The sequence below is a fragment of the Pelodiscus sinensis genome, chromosome 14 (assembly GCF_049634645.1).
Source record: "Pelodiscus sinensis isolate JC-2024 chromosome 14, ASM4963464v1, whole genome shotgun sequence".
Classification (NCBI taxonomy): Eukaryota; Metazoa; Chordata; order Testudines; family Trionychidae; genus Pelodiscus; species Pelodiscus sinensis.
This window is the reverse complement of record NC_134724.1, coordinates 13,561,616-13,585,786: the sequence shown is the minus strand read 5'-3', so window position 1 is coordinate 13,585,786 and position 24,171 is coordinate 13,561,616. Positions and strand designations below refer to the sequence as shown.

General features: G+C 42.6%; 1 protein-coding gene across 6 annotated transcripts in view; it reads right to left on the bottom strand.

The window, feature by feature from the left end:
• The window catches only part of AKAP13 (A-kinase anchoring protein 13), a 374,025-nt gene extending 350,679 nt beyond the window's left edge, over window positions 1–23,346 (bottom strand). For all 6 annotated transcript variants that reach the window (XM_075897023.1, XM_075897024.1, XM_075897028.1 and 3 more), the window contains exon 1: window positions 23,201–23,346. The gene's annotated coding sequence lies outside the window, so the exon portion shown is untranslated. The remainder of the gene's footprint in view (window positions 1–23,200) is intronic.
• Between the last annotated feature and the right edge of the window lie 825 nt (window positions 23,347–24,171).

Below are 24,171 nucleotides of genomic sequence, written 5' to 3'. Positions count from 1 at the left end.
TGGCTGTCAGCCCCACTGGCTCCTTCATACTGCCATGATGAATTCTATTTCAGAATGGTGACACCCATTAAACCATGTAGGCACAAAACTATCAAAATTGTCAATTTTCATATCAAATGAAAATTAAAAAACAGACACAGAGTAAAGTTGCTATTAACAAAAGGCTAAGATTTCAATATGAACTGCAATGCAAACATACAGCAACTTTCAAATTAATATAATTCCTGTAATTATATAAACATTTATAAATGGAAGTCAGGAGACTAAGATCCTCTGCCAAGCTCTGCTACCAAAGCACATGTCCTTGGGCAAATCACCTTGGCCCATTTGATTTTAGCATGTCCACTAACTTTGGATGCCCAGCTTGATGTATCTATTCTGAGTCTCACCACATGCACCTGCAGCACCAACTGACTCTAGCTGGAGTTTCAGATGCTCAGTTTGTAGGCATTTGGTTTTAGTGGACATTTTTGGAAATGGTGGCTTTCATTTCTCTATGCCTTAGGCTATGTCTCCACTAGGAGGTAAGGATATAAGCAACTAGTAAACTAGTCACTTGCCATCCCCACCCTCCCGCTTGCTGCCTCTGTATCAGAATGAGGCAGGAAGGGAGGGAGGAGCAGGGGTCGGTGCTGGGAAGAACCGTCTCCGCAGACGCAGTGGAAGCAGAGGCACGGGGGGAAAACAGTGCGACCAGGGATTGCTTTAGTCCCTGCTTGCACCAGTTCCCACTGCTGGTGCTTCAGCTTTTGAAATGTACAAGAGTCCTGGAGAAGTGCAGCAGGGAGCACAGGGTAGGCATGAGACACAGCAAGGCAGGACGGGAGGAGGGGGGAGGGAGAACAGGAGCTGATGCTGGGGGGGGGGGGGGGGGAACAGCTTAAAAGCCGGTATCTCCCAGCACCGTCTCTGGAGTGCCGCCTCCCCACCTCCTGCTGTCTCTATCCAGCCACCAACAGGGGCTGCTGAACTCAGCTTGAGCTGGGACCAAGCAGTCCTGGCTCATGCTGGTCCGGGATACTGTGCCTCTGCATTTTAAAGGTAGTAAGAGCCTGGCACCTCTTGTTACATTTAAAATGCAGAGCCATAAAGCAGATGGCTCCAGGAGCTGGCACGAGCCAGGACTGGCTGGTCCCAGCTTAAACCAGCTCCTGGAGCAACCCCCGCTGTAGCTTTGCAGAGCTGACCTTATCAACTAATCGTATAGCTATATGATTAACTAGGTAACCTCAATTTAACATCCTTCTAATAGGGTGAATTGACAATCAATCCAGTGGGGATCGAGTTAGCAGACCTAGTGAAGACCCACTAAATTGACTGCCAATCACTTGCTGGTAGACTCCAGTACTCCACCAGAATGAGATAAGTAAGGGGAGCCAATGGGACACTTTCTTTTGTCGATCCAGCATGGTGTGATGCACACAGTAAGCAGATCTAAACAACACTGATTTATGAGTTACGCTACTAACCTAACTCAATTTGCATCGCTTAGGTCACCTTGTTCCTGTAGTGTAGACCTGTCCTGAGTTTCCCCAATTATTAGAGGAGGAGGATCATCCTTAGCTACCTGCATGACATCTTTGCAAGGTCACATATGAAAAGCCCAAAGTACTGTTATAACACACATAGAAGGACTTAAACATATTCTTTATTTTGCAGCTTGGCATTGGCAGATAGTGCTGAATTTATCAAAACACATCAACGGGTGTCTCCTAGAATAGAAATGTTGTAATGGGATGACACGATGGAGCTTGTTTGTTCTGTACATTTTGTAAACTAGATGGTTCTGCCCTGTCAAAGCACAACCTTTGTTGCACCAATGTTTAATTAAAAACAATTAAGCAAGAACATCCAAACCTCCCAGCTTGTTCTGAGAGCTCAGAAAGCAACACTGAGGTTAACCACGACAGCTGTGCAACCACAGACATGCATTTTAGCTTGTTAAGAAGGACACCCCATTAGTTGCTCTCGCTCAACCAGCAGCTTTCAGCTTGACACAGAACGAATTCTATGCCCTGTGTTATGCAGGAGGTCAGACAAGTTTATCATAATTGTCCCTTCTGGCCTTAATCTCACATTTTTTGAGTTTGAATATGACAAAATTTATGCCCACTATTTCACAACTGGAGAGCACAAATCCTGCTCCATTCAAAAGTTACTTTGGCTATGTCTAGACTGGAAGAGATCTTCTGAATAAACTTCTTCCGAAAGAGAGTGTTCACACCGCCAAAGCACATCGAAAAAGCGATCTGCTTTTTTGAAAGATAGCGTCCAGACTGAATAGATGCTATCTCACATATAAGCTGTGATTACTATGGGCGGAATGGCAACCAGGGCACCTGTGCTTTTTCCTCTTTCCTCTTCTTGCGAAAGAACTCCCTCCTCCCCATCCACACACACCTTTTTCCAAAAGAGCTCTTTCGGAAAAAGGCTTCTTCCTCGTAGAAAAAGATTTATCAATGTTGGAAAAACCCCTCTGTTCTTTCGATTTTCTTTCAAAATAACACAATTTTGAAGATAATTCGAAGAAAATAAGTAAAGATTTTTTTCCAGAAAAATGGCCGTTTTTTCAGAAAAAAAAACTCTGTAGTGCAGACATACCCTTTGTGTCCCAGTGATGGACACAGGAAGTCTCAACTAAGGATGTAAGTGACTAGTTGAATAGTTGACTGCCTGATAATAAGCCTAAGCTCATCAAATAGTCAAGTCACTACTCAACTACTCACTTCCCCCCTACCACTCCTTGCTGTCTCAGATGCAGCAAGTGGGAGAGGAGCAGGAGTCAGTGCTGGGGGGAGCCATCTTAAAAGTCATTTCCCCCCAGCACCATGACTGCATGGGGGAGAGAGGGGAGGCAGAGTTGCAGCAGGGGGTGGGAGGGAGGTTAGGGGATCCCAGACAGCTGCAGTTCTACTTTTTAAAAACATACTACATTTAAGAATCAGGTTGCTCTTACTACAGATGTTAAATATCAGTTAATTCAGTAGTCAATTAACCTCATTAATTTTTATCGGTTACTTGACTATTCTATAGTCCCCGGGGATGGGGCCAGCAGCCCGTGTGCTCTGGCCCCACTCCCAAGAAGGCCCCTGCAACTCCGCACTGCTGCCTCTTTATCAGAGGCAGCAGCACAGGGTCCCAGGCCGGATCCGGCACAAGCCGTAACTGAGTCGGGCTGCCTGCCTGGCTCCAAATACACTTTAAATGCAGAGCTGCAGCAGGGGTAGGTCCCAGACCCGGCACAAGCCTGGACTGAGCCAGGCTGCTGGCCAGCATGCTAAAAAATTTACTGGGGGCATGCATCCATTCTGTAGCATTAACCCATAAGCGTTTGCTTATCAGTTAATTGACTACACTATTACATCCCTAGCTCTTACTACATTTAAAAAGCAGAGCTGCAGCTGTCCCAGAGCCAGCTCGAGATGGAACTGCTCAATCCCAGCTCGCATCGCCCCCCCCAGAGCCAACCCCCTTATTGAGGAAAGAAATTTCACTGATTACTTGATTAACGTATTAACCGCTATTTAACATCCCTAGTCCCAACCAGAGATTTGCATGAAACCTGTAGGAAACTTCAAGTATAGTCTTTTGCATATCATTGCCAGCATATTCTTCTGGTTCCCAGTTATTTCAGAGAAGTTGTTATTCAGAGGATAGAAATAACAATGCTTTGGGGGAGCACTTAGTTCTTATTCATTTTGGTTTACATTCCTAAATTGTGGAAAGCTCTAGAACTCTCCCACACATCCTTTTCTTATCTTCCATAATCTGATATTTGGAATAACTTGAACTGAAGGAAGTGGAAAATAACTCAACAATGGTTTCTTTGTCACTAGATGAATTTGCTGCAGCACACTCATTTGTGTTGACATATGCAACCAAATTTTCTGCATGCTTTGCAAACACCACCAATGCATTATTCACTTATGTAAGTCTCTCGATAATATTTGTCCTACAGTGTTTAATGGTAACTAGTTCCATTTGTGCAAAAAGTTTCCCATATGCCTGGACTCACTGGGAGATTCCTTTTTTTTTTTCCAAACTGTAACTAAAATTTAGACTAAAAGGTGATCATTTAAACACACTGTGCTCTGAAATAGTTACAACAATCCCAAATAAGGATTTTATACCAGGCCAAAATGTAAGGTAGGGTTACTAGTGCAAAGTAAGGTGAAAAGAAAACAAAACAGTGTTCACAAAAACAGTGTTCACAAGAGAAAAGTAGCGTAAGACCCAAAGTAATAACATCTGTTCAATGCATTTCATCTCTCCTCTATCTTCCAGGGAACTCCCCTGGTCTGGCAAATTCCCTCATTCGGGATCAGTGAGGTCCCAATGGTGCAGGACCAAGGAAATCCAACCTGTAGTTTTCCTTCTTCCTTTATTAAATCAACTAGAGTTTTCTGGCATAAGAGACTGCATATGAAATTTTAAATGCATTATTTCCATATGAAATCAACTCTGAAATTTGCTTTCCATAACAAACAGTTGTGCTATTCTAATGCTCATGGGATATGAATAAAAAGGGCACACAAAGACTACTAGAGTTCATGTAAGAATTCAAACAAATACCGTTGAGAAATGGTTTGCAGTATTCGTCTAGCTGTAATATTATAGCATACATCAAAAAACATCTTTGAATGGCAGCCAAGAAGATACTGTAACATGTTTCTAGTTGCAGAAAGTGTCTCTCAAAGTAACTTATAATTACCCCAAAAATGTTATTTATTCACACACACATTGCATAGCTAAATGTTAGACTGCCAAGATACTGCCACTGTTAATAGGATGGCACTTCCCCACAATCATTGCTACATAGAGAATCACATTTTTCATAAAATATTTGAGGAGTCCTTTATTACTCATTATTTACACAGGAACGACTTTAAAAGAACATCAAGTATTAAAAGAAAGAAAAACTTAAGAGAAGAAATTAGTACAGTTAGGAAACATCCTCATACACATGCACGTTGGGGAAGGGAGAGCAACCCAATTTCCCAGTGCCGTTTCACCCTTTACTTTGAATACTTTTATACTATACATCTCAGTCTTGCATACTGCATAGGAAGGTCTCCTAGAACTGTGTGTATGTTTCCTTGTATACACTAACATCTCCCAAACCCAGACTAAGAAATGACTTCTTCTGAAAAGGGGAGAGGAATGTGAAGGATTTCTTAAAGATAAAAGCTTTAAATTGAAATAGTGATCAAAATGTTCCTCTGCTTAATCTCCTGCTCTGACTCTGTGGCTATGTCTACATAGGAGTGTTTTTTCAGAATGACTGACATTATTCCAAGATAACGTAGTGTGTGTCCACACTACAACTAGTTATTTTGACATGTCAAAATAATGTCCAACCAGAGGACTTCTTACTCTTACTCCTGTAACCCTCATTTTACGAGGAGTAAGGAAAGTTGGGGGAAAAAGTGCTCTCTCTTGAAATAACTGTGGTATAAAGAGCACCAAATGTTGAAATAAGCTATTTCGACTTAAGCTACACAATTAGTCTACCTCAAGTTGCGTAGCGTATTTCAAGCTTAGCCCTGCTGTGTAGATGAGCCCTGCCTGAGCTGCTCTCTCAACCACTTCCTTTCGGATGCATTATTTTCGGCTTCTTAGGCCAGGTTCATCTTCAGAGTTAATATATGCCAAGACCCCACTTTTAAAACACAGCCATTCTAGATGCTTTCCAGTTAGGACTACCTGCGCTCCCCTATCTCCCATGCTGTATCAGTTTGTCCCCAATGTAGGCTCTTAAACATTTGAGGCAAAGACTTGTTATTTGTTTGGCAACACTCCTCACTATAGAATTCCACACTTATAGTGCTTTATAAATAAAGGTAAGGGATGCCAATTTTCGTTATCCAGTTTTGATAATAATCATGAAATTTGAACAATACTTTGTATTTCATTTGCTCATTTCATCCAAGGAGTTCAAAGTATTTTACAAATATTAATAATGCATTAACACTCGCAGCATATGAACGGCAGAAACACACTAGCTGCTCTAACAGTACACTGCCAATACTTAAAGCAGTATTTTTAGCACCACAAGAGTTAGTGTATTTTGGGTGAGGAGGAAGAGGAAGCAGTCAGAAATATTAGTATTACTAATACTGAAAATCTAACCTTCTTACAACAGTGGGAGATCAATGCAAGTAAAAATAACATGATTTGGCCTTAAATCAAATACAAAGAGAGCTGGAAAATGGTAGCTAAGGAAAACTTTCGAACTATTAAAGAGTGAAAAATTTAATTGTTCATTGCTGTTACAGATGTCAGGGTGGTGGAGAGTAGCTTCATCGCTAGCACAGCTGCTGAAACCAGGTTTTTATTTTACATTCAGCCTACTGCTGTGGTTTCCTCCAATGCCTTTACTCAACCCTCCTCCACTTTCAGTAAATAAACTTGTCACGGAAAAGTAAGTTTTGCTCTTACCTATTTTCCTGATTGTTCTGCTATTAGAAAACCTGCCCTACTATACACACAGTCATGTCAAGAGATTGTGGCTGTTGGCAGACTTCTTGTGCACTCCAAAGTAGACTATTGTTACATTTCTGCCTAAGCAAGCTAGTACTCACCTGCTAAGAGCAAATGCCAGAAAAAAAATGAGAGAGCCACCTTTTGTGCCGTGCAAAATCATGTGTATTTCCTTCAGAATGATGCAAGAGAAGGAGGAAAAACCAGCTAAAGCATGTGCCTTTGTCTGATGCACAATGTGTTTCTATACCATTAAATATTTCCTTCCCTGCTAATGCACAAAATCATATTACTGTGAAGGAAATCAGCTGAAATCAGAAAATAAAACAAGAAACAGTCTCACAAATGCAAATGAATCATTGCAGTCATTTTAACTCTGAATAAATATTCAAATGTAGGAAATCTCCCCGGCTTGTTAAAGATCTTTACAACTTCTATGTGGTCCTTCTTATACTTGCCAGAAAGTTAGATGAAAATGGGTGGGATGCAAAAGCAGTTTCGGTATTATTTATTTCCCTTGTTCCAGAAAAGAACAATATTTAGTTTAGTTTATTTTTTCCTCTCACAAAATAGAGTTATAATCAGAATTTTTGCTTTTGAAATCTTCCCATTTTTCTAGTTGTCCTTGCCCCTGGCCTCCTTCCAACTTGCCACTAAAAGGGAAGGCAGAGGGGGAGGGAAAGGAGACAAAGGGACAAAAAAGTAAAAAAGATACACTGAGAAAAAACTAAGACAAAATGTCCCATTTCAACTAAAACATGTCAAAAAAGACAAACTGTAATAACCTCCAATTTAAATAAAATGTCATTTGCAAAATTTCAACCAGCTCTAACATAGTAACAGGATGAAATCTGTTGTTTTGAACAGCCAACTGACTTCAGAGTGAACAGTATTAGACACTGTGATGTAGGGATGTAAGTGAGTAGTCAACCAGTCGACTACTTGCATTTCCCTCCCTCCCTCCCTCTGCAGCCTCCGTATCAGAGGAAGCAAGGTGGGATAGCAGGAGCCAGTGCTGGGAGAGCCGGCTTAAAAACAGTTTCCCTCCCAGCACTGTCTCTGAGGTGCAGCCTGCCTTCCTCTCCTCCTTCCCTCCCCCCCCCCCCCCCCCCAGCCCCAGGCGCACTGCTGCCTCTATTAGCAGGCAGCAGCACGGGATGGGGGGGGGGGGGGGCTAGGAGAAGGTACCACAAAGCAGCCTCTAACCATGGTGGGCCCAGACCTGCTGTGAGCAGAGGCTGTTCCAGCAGCAGCCTCTGTCCATGGGGGGTCCCAATGGGAAGCTGGGACCTTCCCCCTCCCCTGCCCCCCCCCCCCCCCCCGACAGGGGCTGCTGCCTGAGGAGGTTGTGAAGGCTAGGACTATAACAGGGTTTAAAAGAGAACTAGATAAATTCATGAAGGTTAAGTCCATTAATGGCTATTAGCCAGTATGGGTCAGGAATGGTGTCCCTAGCTTCTGTTTGTCAGAGGGTGGAGATGGATGTCAGGAGAGAGATCACTTGATCAGTACCGGTTCTGTTCAGTTCATTCCCTCTGGGACACCTGGCATTGGCCACTGTCAGCAGACAGGATAATGAGCTGGATGGACCTTTGGTCTGACCCAGTCTGGCCGTTCTTATTTCCCACCCAACTTCACTAAAGAAAAAACAGAAAGAAAAAAAAATCATGGTGATTTCCTACTCTTCTTTGCTTTAATTCCTAGACTTTTAGTTTTGACTCATCCACACCCTTCCAAAACAGATTTCATGTCATAGAAATTCATGTCATAGAAAGTTTTTACCATACCTCTAGAGTCCTTTAAACAGGCTGATCTCCCTACAATTGTTAAATTTACCCTGTCAACACCTATTTACATAATACAAATATGAGAGACAAGTTGTAATTATACCTTTGTCATACCGAGACCAACTGGGGATATCTGGTATGAAAATACAGTGAAAGAGAGATGGAGAAGAGCAAAAGATTAAAGACCTAATAAAAAGAGTGTTAAGTCAGATACTGCATTTTACACCTTTTATTCCTGTAAAGCAATAGATCTAGACTTCCCAGAGAATGACAGAAGAACACAGTGTGCTTCAAAGAGTTATATGAACTTTCTCCTAACAATAACTTCTCCTAACAATAACTACATTATTATTACTGTCCTAAGATTTCTCAATTGTGGTTTGTTTAAATGCACAGTACCGGTACTTAAAAGAAGAATGGGTCACTAACACCTACAACATATATAAGGAGATGCTTTCTGAAATCCTGTTTGTGTAGATCAGTAGGTACTTAAACCCAAAGGCTGTAGAAGTGGAGGAAGCTGGAGAGAAATCACAGACAGACGTTTCAATTCAAGCACGCTGCCAAGGACTCTGGAATGCTACAGTTCACTATTTTGGTGTTATTTACATTCCTCGACATCTACCACAATCAGTTTAAAAAAGGAAAATGAAAAGAGACAGACGAGTACTTTTATACAGTGTTTTATTGTTAAAAAGGGGGGGGGGGAAGGAGGAGGGAATAGTCTTCCTAATTCTGACTCCTAACCTTGAACTTTGTTTAATTTTGCCTCTTTGTGGTCTGTGGATTGGAGCCAGGAAGACAATGAGTTAATAAGAGAATCAAGATTAGAATTTAACTGTCCCTGCCCCTAGTCAACTAAACAGACCACAAAGCTACTTACCTGACACAACTGGAGATCATACTTCACTTTACTCTGCTGTGAGTCAAAAACCCAAGACCCAAGCATGCCTCGTTCTTGGATCTGGCTGTGTCGTGCTTTGTACATGGCCCAAAGGGACAAGAGTAGAGGGCTGGGAGCTGCCTGTGTGCTCCCTGATCCTGGGTCATGCCAAGTGCTGGCATGGAACAACTGGCATTCACATTTGGAACAGTTGCCCAGTACACAGCTGCATCCACTAAAGAGCACCGTGCGTTCCGACCACGCTCCTTTCTACCTTCAGCCTGCCCTGATATGCTCCCTGTGCCAGGCAGATGGGGAGAAAAGTGGCAAGAGGTGATGCAGGTCTTGCCATACTAGCTTTGTGCCACTCAGGCAGAATTTGCAGGAAGCACAAAGTAGCCAATTGGAGGGGAGGAGGAGAAGGGGATTTGAGTCAAGCACCCGGTTCATAATCTACTAAGCTCATATTCTTAAAGTAGCAGCCATGGCTTTAATGTATATAACTACAGGTGTCCCTCCTTAGTTCATTTTGTAAGAGTGGCACACTTCCTTTGCTACAGGAAACCTGCTAGACAATAATGTTATTTATGGACAGACTGCTATGAAACTAGGCAAAGCTTCACACTTTTATTTATCATTCTTCAAATAGCTTTCATTTTTGTTCCACATGCCCTGGAAGAAGTAGCCAGTGAAGAAAACCAATTTCCCCAAGAGATTGGTTTAAAAAAATAGCAAGCCATGGAAAGAGCACAGGTTAGCAAGTACAGATTGAACCTCTCTAAGTCCGGCAAAGTTTGTGGTCCAACATGATTTTAGTTAGTAAGATGTCCACTTATCATAGGTGTGGGCAAGTCTCCTGCAGTCCCATAAAGTTTGTTTACAGCCACCAGTCCTGGCTCTCGGTGTTCTGTGCTGTTACTGAGCTTTAATTTACCCCTAAATGTCTTCTAAGAGCCAAGTAAGCGGTGCAAGGGCTGGTAATGCTGCTACACAATATTGACATTCTGTGGTTCAGCAAATTCTCTGGTTCAGCACCAGTCAGGTCCCGAGGGGCTGGACTAGAGAGGTTCAACCTGTATGTGAACATTATTACTGCCTCTGAAGGGATGTACAAGAGAAACAAGTAAAATGGGTTGATCATTTCAGTCTACTGAGCAGTTGTTCATACACAAAGTCACCAATCACAGCTACTATTACTAACAGATCCAGCAGAAACCAAGCAATGGATGGGCATGGAGAGGACTCTGAGAAATGTTCTCTCTCCCCCCAAGTCAGAATTCTGTAAAGAAAGCAAGAAACTGCATTAACTTTTCTACGCTTCACCTGATTCAGAGAAGATTTAAGTTTCCAGTTTCTGGGCAACATTCACCAGCTCAATTGTTTTTAAAAGAAACTTGATACAAAGCACATTAACTTACATTGCTAATTAACTTGGGAACTACTGAGTATAATGTACTGCATCCAAGTAGTCTAGGTCACATGAGATGTATTTTTAATAGCGGCATCTTCATATTTAAATGCCAACTATCTGACAACCCCCTTTCTATACTCAGAGGGAGCATCTCAGACAAAGTGAATCTGAAATGCAAGAAGTTCTACAAAGTTCTCATAGAGCTCAAGGACTTTTGGAAGGAAAGTAGCAAGTTTATAATGAACCTTAGTGCATTTTATTTTATTCTATTTTATTTCCCCTTTGGTGTTTCCCCATAATCTTCTTTTTCTCTTCTGTTCCCTTGGGAAAATACTTCCACAGTTATCAGAAATGGGCAGAACCTGTACCTCTAAACAGATGGATGAAATAATAAAATCTCTCCAAAAAAGAAAGGCCCACACAAAACTAGTTAAACATTAGGGCTGTAACACAAACAAAAACCCCACAGCAAACACTACCAGCTAAAAACACATGAGCAAACTTTACTTTGATTAATTTCCTGACTTTTGAACCATTATATACTTGTGCGGGGGGAGGGAGGTAAGACAACTTATTTTCCTGCTGACAGTCTTATCGCACAGTTTATGCAGATAGGTGAAAAAGAGCCAACACTTCAACAGCAAGGTTTGCGCTGATATTACACACATTCCTTAGCAGGAATAGGCACAAACCACTGAGTCAGAAAACTGCATTCAGGCTGTCGCCCATTGTGATAACTATGAGTAAGTTCCCTGCATGAATTAGTAAATGAGCACCTTGAATCAAGCATAGAGCAACACACAGCTCTCTGCACTCTTCACCACCATTCCACTCCTACCAAACTGACAAAAATCAACTCATGGATGAAGAACAGCTGGTTGAAGCTGAACCAGAGCAAGCAGTGAGTAATGCTAATGGGCAGCAGAAAAACTCTGCAGCATTTGCATCCCCAATACAGTCTACTTTGGTTAAAATAATGCATCCAATGAGTCAATTCAGTCTGCAGTTTAGGAGCAGGGTGCAGAGTGGTTGCAAATGCTAAGCTGTCACATAGCAACTGTTTGTAAAGCTTCCTATCATCTCCAGTTGCCTAGGGACTGCATCCTGTGCTAGACAGATGATGACCTAGCCTTGCACACTCATGCCTTTGTCATCTCTCAAGTAGACTAGAGCAATGCAATATGCCTAAAGTTAAACTATCAGCGCTTAAGTCCAACTGGTAAAGAAGGCATCAACACATCTCGTCACGAACATGCGCTACTGGAACCACATCAAGTCAATCTCCATTCCCTACATTGGCTTCCCACAGAAGTTCAAGGTCTTGGGCCTTATCTTCAAAGTTACACTCCATGTCCTAGGCTCCAAGGTGTCAAAAACTTTGACTAAAGCTCCAGGATGGAAACCACGATCAACATGTACACTCCTCAAGCACAAATTAACTTTCTACAACAGAGCAGTCTCAGAGGCCAGTCCAAGATTGTGGAATGAATTGCCCAGTGATACCATGACAAAATTCATCACCTTCCATGCCCCGGTACACTTCTTCATCATGTCTTCCCTAAAATACACACACAGGCACACACCCCACCATTTCCAAAACAAGACAAACTTCTGCCCATGAAGACAGAATAAACTCCACTTGACAGATGTTAAGCACATCACTAAATGCACTACTAGAAAGCTCCATGATACTACAGCGATAGGCACAGTAGAAGAACAGTAGCTGGAACAACAGAGTTGAGAGCTGAATTGACAGCATCCCCATATAATCCAAACATATGATTAATGACATGTTTAATGACAAGTCTCAGGCATACCTGGATTCCTCTGACCCAGAGGAACAACATAAGAACGGCCGTACTGAGTCAGACCAAAGGTCCATCTAGCCCAGTATCCTGTCTACCGACAGTGGTCAGCACCAGGTACCCCAGAGAGGGTTGACCGAAGACAATGATCAAGCGATTTGTCTCCTGCCATCCCTCTCCAGCCTCTGACAAACAGAGGCCAAGGACACCATTTTATCCCCTGGCTAATAGCCTTTTATGGACCTAACCTCCATGAATTTATCCAGCTTCTCTTTAAACTCTATTATAGTCCTAGCCTTCACAGCCTCCTCTGGCAAGGAGTTCCACAGGTTGACTACATGCTGTGTGAAGAAGAACTTCCTTGTATTAGTTTTAAACCTGCTACCCATTAATTTCATTTGGTGTCTTCTAGTTCTTCTATTATGGGAACTAATAAATAACTTTTCTTTATCAGCCCTCTCCACACCACTCATGATTTTATAGACCTCTATCATATCCCCCCTCAGTCTCCTCTTTTCTAAACTGAAAAGTCCCAGTCTCTTTAGCCTCTCCTCATATGGGACCCGTTCCAAACCCCTAATCATTTTAGTTGCCCTTTTCTGAACCCTTTCCAAGGCCAAAATATCTTTTTTGAGGTGAGGAGACCACATCTGTACACAGTATTCAAGATGTGGGCGTACCATAGTTTTATACAGGGGCAGTAAGATGTTCTGGGTCTTATTTTCTATCCCTTTCCTAATAATTCCTAGCATCCTATTTGCCTTTTTGACCGCCGCTGCACACTGTGTGGAAGTTTTCAGAGAACTGTCCACGATAACTCCAAGATCTCTTTCCTGATTTGTCGTAGCCAAATTAGCCCCCATCATACTGTACGTATAGTTGGGGTTATTTTTCCCGATGTGCATTACTTTACACTTATCCACATTAAATTTCATTTGCCATTTTGTTGCCCAATCACTCAGTTTGGTGAGATCTTCTTGGAGTCCCTCACAGTCTGCTTCTGTCTTGACTATCCTAAACAGTTTGGTATCATCTGCAAACTTTACTACCTCACTGCTTACCCCTTTCTCCAGATCATTTATGAATAAGTTGTGATAACAAATCACAACAGGGCCCGTTCACATCATTTCCAGGTAGGTAAGTGGAGTATCATAGAATTGTAGTACTGGAAAGGACCTCAAAAGGTCATCCAATCCAGTTCAGTCCCCTGCACCCATGACAAGACTAAGTATTACCTAGACCATCCTTGTCAGGTGTTTTTCTAACCTGCTCTTAAAAATCTTCAACAATGGAGTTTCCACAACCTCCCTAGGCAATTTATTTCCATTCTTAATGTCCAACCTAAGCCTCTCATGCTGCAATTTAAGCCCATTGTAAGTGAGTGTTTTTAAATGACACCAAAAAAGGGAAGGGGGATCCAAGAACATTAAAGATCTACAAATATTTTTTTTTATTAGCACCAGAAATTGTCAATAGTTATGGCCAAGCTTTCTGTTCCCATCATTGTGCAGTATGTGGAGTGGCAGTTATTATTTCTGTTACCATAACACCCAGGAGCCCCAGCACAATGGTTGCTTCCTGTACTGCAAGCAAGAGATAAACAAAGAGTTTGTAAAGCACTTTGGGATCCCCTTCGAGATGAAGAGTACCATGTTATCTCTATGAGTATGAACTATCTCCTTGTTATCCTCCAAGCTAAGCCGGAATGTTTACAACTGCAGGATACAAATTTTTTTAAAAAATCTACATATAGGCTACACAATGAATGCTTATGGTAATTTCTGATCCCTTTTGTTCTAAGTACTAGAAGTCCTTCAATTCAGCCTTTCATGGAATTTTATGGGGATCTCCAGACTTACTATAAGGTAAGTCTCTAATGAGGTACAGCTGAAAGCCACTTTAGATTGTCTGAATTACTGGATAGTGGGTTTTTTACAGTGTTTCAGCTTAGTCAAAAAAACAAAATAAAACAAAACCAAGACTTCCACAATGCAGAATCATGACAGATGAATTAATAGTTTTAGGGTAAGAATAATTCTCCAAAAACTCTCAATTCCCCTCTTGCCCACAAAAGCACTTCCCCCTTTGCCCATCCCCATCCAAATATTAGTTATCCCAAACACAAATATGTATTTCATGCGGTCTCAGTATCCCAGAGGCAATTCAAAAGCAAAGGCCATAGTGAGCAGTCCTTCCACTTCATTAAGCCTATATTTTCTGCACACATGCACACAGCCAAACACAAACACACACATGCACACAACCAATTCTGTTTTCCTTAATAGTAAACCACAAAGTTTACTCTGATGTTGAGAAAACAGGCAAATGCTCGGAAATACAGGGTAAAGCTGAATACTATGGTACATATGACACTTTCATCAACAGAACTGGATTCACTTTCAGAGCAGCACTTCAGATACCAAGATGCATCCCAAACATGGTCCATTTCCCTTATTCATGGTTTAGAATTAGCATGCAAACCAATTAGACCATCATCAGACAAAATGACCCCTCTGATAAGGCTCACAGCAACATTCTACCGCCCTCTCAAAAAAGACTGCCCATGCTCCCGGTTCTATTGGACATCCCTAAATTCACAAGAGTAATGGCAATAATAAGATGAACCCAGCCAGCACACATGCCATCACGTGTATGATAGTCCATAAAGGAGTAAAGGTGGAGTCAGTATTTTTATTTAAAAGACAGATCATCATTTAGAACAGCTCTGGTATAGTATAATACTTATTAGTAAGGGATTTACTAATTATAACACTGAATTTCATAAAGCAGCTAAAGTACAGAATGCAGAGCCACACTGAATAAAAGAGACGTTTACCCTCCTGATTAATTTTGCCAAAAGCATTGGATTTAAGAACTTAGATGAGGTTGTAAAGCGTGCAACAGGTTTTACAAATGCTTACTGTTTTGAACAGCAATAGGCCAGGTTGATAAAAGCATGGCATTTGAATGGTTAACCAGTAAGCATCACCACCATGTGCAGAGGGTTGCTCCTGCCCTGTGAAGCCCACCGCACTCCCCACCACACCAGTTTAATTGGTTAATGGGTTAAACATAGCTACTTAACCAATTAAACGTTAACAGAGATTTTACATCCCTAATCACTACATGCAGAATTCTGATGTGAGCACACTAAGAACTCTATGGTAGCCCTGGTATAAGACTAAATACCACAATCTGTACTCTAAAAGGGCCACAATATATCAACCCTATAAAGAATGGGTCATATCAACAATCCCCTCCTTCTCTAGATATAAAGGGTCATCTTTTTTCTCTCTCCCTCAAAGACAAAGTAATAACATGATTAAGTACTTTAAGAGAAAAGTCTCTAATTCCCACCAATATTGGATAAACGTTGAGTGGAATTTGGCACTGCAACAAGCTCCTCTCTATATAAAAGTACTCATGTTGCAAACTTTACATATCCTCTGTAAGAGGGGTGTAGAAAGCAAACATACATTTGGGAAAACTTCAAGCCAAAAATTGCTGCTCTGAGGCTGATGCAGTTTAACATTCTCCACAAACCTGACTGGCCACCAAGTCAAGGCCCAGGAGCCAGGCTAATGAAGATCAGAAGCTGTCAGGAGCTACAGGCATATGTTTTGGCAAGCCGCACCAAACATTTAGAATTTTTCTTATTCTATTATTATGTTATAGAAATAAATTTGCAAATGCTTGAAAGTTTAAACGTGAATTGATGCCAGCTAAACATTTCTCAGCAGATGTGTTTAATTTAAACGAACCCATAAGAACATCTGAAGTGGATCTCTCTGGCTGCCTTGGTCCTGCAATTCCTACTTATGTGAGTAATCCCCCATCATTCATGCAGTTCCATGCAAACCAACGGGATAAGTCATGCAAGGCATAAACAGGTGAGAAAGAGTTGCAAGATAACTCACTATGTCTGCTATTGCCAAGAGTTATTCTCCCACATTAGAAGGGCAGGAACATTTATTTGGGAAGGAATTTATTATTAACGTGATAACGACAGCAGCACAGAAAAGTTATTTTTGGAATGGAAGGCGAGCTAGCTAATTTTGGAAAAAGTGAGATGGTGTGGAAAAGAGGAATTACTGATGTTTATAGAAGGCAGAAAACCAAAGAAAATATAAATGCAGAAATAGGGATCTCAGACTGCCTTAAAGGAGAAAAATTAACATACACCATTTCTAAAGGACGGGATTATTCTATGAATTAAAATTATACAAGACAAAGTACCAACCTAATCTTAAACTCTGACATCTGCCAATGCATCTGCGTACAAGCTGTCAAGTTATGCAGGGCCCATGGTTCTGGCAGACCTCTCCAACCACAAGAGTGATTCCACAGTAGCACAGTCCCCTTAATAGCACCCAGGCATAGAAGATGTGGCTCCAGATATTCTGTGCTATTGGACAGGGAACTGTTGCAACACACAATTAACTAGAACTGTTTCTGGGACTACTCTGGAATGGTGCCCAGCAAAAAGTAATCACCTGCCGTGCCTCCAGAATCAACATGCTAAGATCACAAGGCCCCCCCATCTCAAAGATCTCTGGAACTGTCCCCAGGTCAGCTTCATTGCAGCTTAGAATTGGAACTGTTAAGTTGCCCTTTAGAAATTTGTATTACTTCAGTTTAACTCCCTTTAATCTTGCCAATATTTTGCTGGAAGTTACTCACTCTCCAGCATCCAGTCTCTCTTTTTTTTTTTAGATAGAGAGATAGAGAGAGAGAGAGAGAGAGAGAGAGAGAGAGAGATCAACCTTTGAAGACCACAGCAATGGTACTCTGGGACTCATGATTTTGTTAAATTCTTTTAGATAGCTATTTAAATCTTTTGAACTATCTTGCTAGAGAAGTTAGGAAAAAAGCAATACCTTTTGAAAATTGAATTTGCTCACTAGTATATAATACCCGTTATTGCACTTACTACCCTTTGTCCTGTATCATCAAGTTGTGCAATTAATTAGACTAAGCTTTTTGGGTTTATTCATTCTAGGGGGAAAAGGATGTAATTTGTGGTTTTTTATACCAGGTGTTTGCTAAGAAATGGTAACATTAATATGGACAAAACTGTAGTTTTAACATGTGATGATAAATCAAAGAAACAAGCTAGTGTTAAATTCAACCTAATACATAGAAAATAAATGCCTGACTATGCTACACATTTTGTCATGTACAAATGTTAACATGGTAAAGGATGTATTTTTCCAGTTAAGACAACACTTTTGAGTCTGAGATTCATTTGCTGAGAACAATTCAACTATTATACACTTCTGAACAAATATATGGAAACACTAAGAGGCTGCAACTTAACTGGATTTATAGTTGCAACACTATGAATTAGAAAATGTAGTTGCAATTTTATTGTGTAGTCAAAGCAAAAGTCACACTCTTAAAAAGAAGTAAATAGATATAACGTGCTGCAGCAGGGGGGGAGGAGGGGAAGATGTGTTCTATGAATTAAATGTAGCAACAGGTTGATTATGTAAATATTTGTTCTGGAATGTTGTCAGAATACTTCCTTATCACTAGCCAAAGGAACACTTTAAAGTGAGGGTTACTGCCTTCCAAAGCCACATAAAGGTCAACTCACGGGAAAAAAAGACAGCTTATAAAGAGTCCTTTTCTTACCTATCTCAAGGTTTTTGCTATCATCTGCAATGATCAGGAAGACTGGCTCTGAGTGATGACATGAGAAACATTAAGTGGCAGACTATTCAGGAAGTATAGGGCATAGCTATAATTTTTCTGCCCACATCATTTTTCCAACAAAAAGTTAGGCATTTGGTTATGCTAGATTCTTTGCAAAGAGTTTCAGCTTTTCATAAAAGACCAACATCCAATATATAATTCTAGATTATAACCATAGATATAGATTATTAAAGGCTGCCCTGGTGCTTCCTCAGAGTTGTGATTTAGGGTCCTCTTCCTATCATTATCTTCTACAGGCTGGGTTCCCCAGCTGGAAGCCAACTCCTTTGAACCATGGCCAGAGAGTCCCATGAGGTATCACAGCATCCTACAAAGAATGGAGACCATGGTGCATCCTGGGAGATGTAGTCCAGCCAAGACATCCTTCCCCCATAGAAAGGAGATTAAGACTGCCAAACTACAACTCCCATGAGGCACTATGACAGGATTTGCAAAACAAAATGTTTTTTTTTTTTTGACAAAAGAGTTGAAATGTTCCATGAAGTTAAAAAAAAAATTCTGATGAGCAAGCACCCAGTCAAATATAGAGAATATGTCTGTTGATGAATAATGACACTTATGGGAGTCCAGCCCAAACTATGTGAAATTCACTACCAAACACTTAGCAGGAGGTACCTCTTAAAAAGCTGTATTCTGGTCAGTAGTAGAAACTGCACTAAAAAGAAGTAAATAAAATACACTGGAAGATGGAAAGGAAGAAGAGTTAGTACTTTGTCCAAAGGCCCATTTAATTTGAAAAGAGTGAAGAAATCAATGAATAGCACAGAAGCACAAGTTTATTGGCCAGGCACTCATGTATTGGGAAGGTTTCCATTTTCTTTGGACAGTTGCATATTTTCTTTTTCCAGAACACAGGTTCTTAATAGATGGTCACTTACTGGAAAAGGATAACAAGCAGGAGGCATAATGGTCTTCTCCTCTTTAATAAGGTGTTCTGAAAACATATTGTCTTTGGTCAACATTTGGTTTTGTTTCACCTGAATGCAAACAGACATTCTGAAGCAGATGACAGGGTCTAGTTTTACTGTAGTTTGTACTTCTCAATCATCTGCTAAAGTACTAGCTTTATAGAGTTGCCCCAACCACCACCATTAATCTGAAGTAACCATACTCACACACCTGAGTAACAAGAAACATTCCCTCTAAACTTTTTTCCATCTATTTGTGGAATAAATTTCGTTATGGTCACCAAGGCATGTGCGAATGCGCACCACCAATAGAAACACATGCTGACAGCTGTGGTCACTGCTAATCAGTTGGGCTACACCTCAATCTCTCCCAAGTAGCTGCCCAAGCGCTCAGCTTATACGGAACACAGATAACAACTTTTCCCTCTACTGTAACGGTAGGGAGTGTCACAGAAGTGGATTGAGACTGCAAAGCTCAGGGGACAAAACATGGTGTACACAGCCTTCCCATGACATGTCACAGCTCCAAGTTCACCCTGCAAATCAGTGATAGATTTAGAGGTCTAAATCCAGGTCCCAGCCACCATAGCTATGTCTACACTCGCGGCTTCTTGCGCGAGAAATATGCGAATGAGACTAAGCGTGGAATATCAGAGACTCATTTGCATACCTAATGAGCCATCATTGTTCAAAAGAGGCTCTTGCGCCAGAAGGAGCTGTCTACACTGCCCTTTGTGGCGCAACAAAAATCCTCTTGCACAATGCCACTATGCTGATTATTTTCAGGAATAACGGCATTGCACAAAAGAGTTTTTGTTGCGCAAGAAGGGGCAGTGTAGACAGCTCCTTCTGGCGCAAGAGCCTCTTCTGAAAAAATGGCGGCTCATTAGGTATGCAAATGAGGCTCAGCAATATTCCACACAGACTCATTTGCATATCTCTCACACAAGAAGCCGCGAGTGTAGATATAGCCCAGGTGTCCATAATACAAGTATCAACTTTAGCAGAGATACCAAGAATTTAATGGGCATGTGAACTAAGAGGGTTAGCATCCCCAAACTCTGGAGTTCTGAGTGCTTGACACCGCTCAGGATCAACTGTTAGCATGCTCTCAATCATAAACATAAAGCAAGGCAGTAAATGACTGGGATTTTTTGAAGTCACTAATGATTTGTGGTGTCCAACTGAAGGCCCCTTAAGAGAGGCCCAACTCTTAGCAAGTGCCTGAAAAAGCAGGCCCCACTCACAGTGTTCCTTGTAAGCTGAGTGTGTGTGCAGTGGTTCAGGAGAGATTCAAATGCCTCCCAGCTGATTGATTAACAGAGTACCTACAGCTAGGTTTTCTATTTCTACTGGTAGTGCACATTGCACATAAAAATTTACTGAGCCATGTGTGAGTCTGCACATGGAAGGAAAAAATCCATGCATGCATGGAAAAGATTAGAGGGAACATGTCTAAATGTACCCTTCAGAATCTTTGTTTACCCTCCCAATGAGGGTGTGAAATGTGGATGTGCTATAATCCCCATGTTATGGGTGGAGAACTGAAGCACAAGGAGTCTATCGGACCTGAGCAAGGTCACAGAGGAAATCGGTGGTAGAACAGAGATTTGATTTCAGGTCTCATGTAGCAGACTAGCACTTGAACCACTGTATCCTCCCCTTCTTCTAACTGTATGTGGTATCCCAACAGACACACAAAACCATTAGTCACATTTGCCTGTATTGGCCAATACCCATCTACATAAAAATGACATGCAGAATATTATAGTGTTGGCAAGCTGAGCATGCACATGCAAAATAATAACCACATCATAAAGCATGAGCTGATAAGATGCTAAAAGATGCATTTGATACATAGGAAGATACTCTAGTTAAGGTTCTTTAAGGGAACACAGCCAGGCTAGCTGATTGGTGAGCCCACAATCTGCCTGACTAGTTTCCTTGGGAAAGTTCATTGTGTAACAGGATATAAGAGGAAGAAGAAAAAGAAAAACTAGAACAGGGGGGGCTAGTCTTGTAGTAAGAGCACTGGCAAAATGCATTCAATTCTGCTCTCTGCCACAGACTTCCTGTGGGACTGTGATCAACTCATTCTCTGTCAGTGCCTCACCTCTATACCTGGGGAAGCAATAGTATCTCCTGCCTCGGAGATGTTGCCAAGCCAACTTCAGTAAAGTTAGTGAGGCTCTCAGATGCTCTTGTGACAGAAGAAATACAAAAACACCCACTCCATTAAATGATTCATTAATCTATTACTTCAAAAAGGATATCTAGAGCCTAACTCACCTTAGCAACCCTAACAAATTGGCTGTGTGTACGAAACAGAAGAAAAAAAAAATCCAGAGAAGGAATGATTTCAAGCTCCATGGGGTTACTAGGTAAACAGAAACCATGCCATTTTTTCTCCCTTAAAAAACTATTACATTACATTACCCATAACTCTCAGCACATAAGACATTCACCGCAACTCAGGACAACTGTCTAAACTTGGTTTATAGTCTACGTGTTTAACATATTTCTACTGCATCACATATCTCCTATTTATTTTAAGTTTCACGGTTGACTGAAGAACTAGGTAGTCTACAGATGCTACTGTTTTACTATCATATTTATAATGTTTTTTATTGAGACAACATCTGGGCATCTCTAAGGTGACATAACTAGAATTAGTACAGTATGCTCCTATAAAATCACTATGAAAATAGCCTGAATACAAGAATGAAAAGATACACAGCGAAGCACTGTAAAGACGCTGCAGTAGAAGCAATTAAAAAGGTCAGAAAAATGGTCTCTACTAATCCCAATTCCTTTGTATGACCTGTGGGGATAACATGGACACAGAAGGTGGATTAATAAACCCTGACAGTTAAAAGGTTAAGAAATAGCAGCATTTCTGTGACCCTTGCTCAGGAATTCCATAGACTATTTAATTATACAAACAAGCATAGATGTGCAGTGTCTTTTAAAAACCTCTGAATAAAAACATGAAGCATGTCTCTAGCAATAACCCGGCCCCCCCTCACCCCCCACACACAGAATAATTTCGGAGGTTCATGTAAACACAAATATTACAATAGCAAGAAATCAATGACAATCTTGCATACATCATCATAGATTGTATTTAGCATCTAGATTACTTTCCCTGAAATAAAGTGGAGCTATTAAATGTAATCTGACAGTATTACTTAAACTGAAATTAAGCATTTCAGGTCACACCACCAGTGATTTCCATTCACAGGACGTTTATTTTACAACCCTAACACTCCTCCCAGGTGCACACAAACCAGGGATAAAAAAGTTTAGGAAGCTGCAATTTGTTAATGTATCAGTACAAATGGCTTTCAAGGCTCACATTCCTCTCCCCCACGCCTAACCGTTCCTCAAAATAAGAGGGATTTAACTACTGAGCTCAAACTACTCTAGAGAACTTGGTAGGTCGCGAAGCACAAACTAGAGCGGAGGGGAAAGTGTTTCGGGCTAGGGCACAATAAAGTATGTTTGCAATTAGCAAAAGCAGAAACAAAGGAAAGAAAAACGAGGAAGAGGGGGAAGAAAATCCGCAGCCCAGCCGAGGTCTGTCCGATCCAGTAGTGACCTGTGAGGGGGACCATGGCTCTGAGCCTCTCAGCAATCGCCCTTATGCAGCTCGTGGAAGACACAAAGTTGCCAAGAGAACAGCCCGGGGCTGGAGGGTTCAGTGCTTGGGGAAAGCCCCCCCCCCCGGGGGGGGGAGCGCGAGGTAAACTTCCATGTGCATTTTCTACAGGCTCCCTCCCCAAATGCCAGAGGCCTGGGGGGGGGGGGGGGCAGGATAGCGGAACAATGAGGGGAGCGGGGGCAGGAGGCCTCTCCCCACCCAGGGGATAGGAAGCAACAGGAGCAGAACTGCAGGAACGACCCTTCACTCCCCCCCACTCCAGCCCCCGAGAGCAGGCAGGCGCTGCCCGTAGCCCGGCCGGAGGGGGGCGCCTCGCCCCCACAGGGGCCCCTGCACCCCCCGCCGCTTCTCCGCAGCGAGCCGGGGGCCCCGACCCCTCAGCGCGGCAGCTGGAAGGGCTCCCCCGTGCACTGCAGCAGGAGGGGCACCCCGACTTCCAGCTCGGCAGTAACTGGAGGGCTCTGCCGAGGGGGGAGCCCTGCAAACCCACCCCCCCGCCCGCACTTCCCTCAAGTTCCTCCAACTCCTGCAAACTCGCTCGCTCACTCACCCCGCGAGCGGGGCTGCTTCGTCTGCAGCGGCAGCAGGGGACGGGGACAATGGCTGGCGGCACGGGACGCTGGTGCAACAGGCGGCGGCTCCCGGCGGCTCCCTCCCTCGGCTGGTCCTAGGAGCAAGTCCTGCACCACGGCGCATGCGCCCCCTCGGAGGGAGGGAGGGAGGGGGTCTGACCTCCCCCCCCCCCCAGGTTCCTCCTCCTCCTGGTGCGGGGGTGAAGCGGGAGGCCGCTCTGATTGCACGGGCTGGGTGCCCAGGAGCTCGCGGCTGCCAATGGGTGCGCGGCCCTGGCCAGGGGAGGAGGGAGCCTGGGCGGCAGCAGTTCACGCGTGGAGGAGGGGGCGTCGCGGGGAGCCTGGATGGGGGCGCGGAAGGGGCTCCAAGTTGGTGCATTTCGCAGGCATGGAGCATTCAAGAGCTGAACAGGGGAGTTCAGCAAAAGGCGTCCAGCCCCTTCATCAGTTTGCATAGCTCAGTGCTGCCTCCCACCTCGGGAGGTGCCCGTTACCCTCCTCGCTTTGCCGGTGGGGAAACTGAGGCACGGTCACTTAACGTGACTTGCCGAAGCTCTCCAGCCCCTCAGTTCTGAGCTTGAGCGAGTAGGTCAGGACGGCACAGACTGTATATCACTGTATTTCTCATAGAGAGCTGGCACAGAAGAATAGGTGGGCTGTGGATGTTACACATTACGATTTACCTACATAGAAGAGTCCTAAATTACCATCCCGCACAGTTGGAGAACTCCTCTGGACTTTAGCTTTTTGGAACATTTCAGAAGCTGTCCCCCATTTTATGTTTTAGATTTCCTCCAGCTTCGCTGAGTCTCATAAAACAAACATTCTCCTCCCTCTTGAACAAATGATTTAAATTCCCAAGGGAGGGGATAATTTTTAAAAGCCCATGCATTTCTAGCTGAAGGGAAGCCTTTTCCTCTGTCAAAAAACATACAGTAGTTGTTTGCTG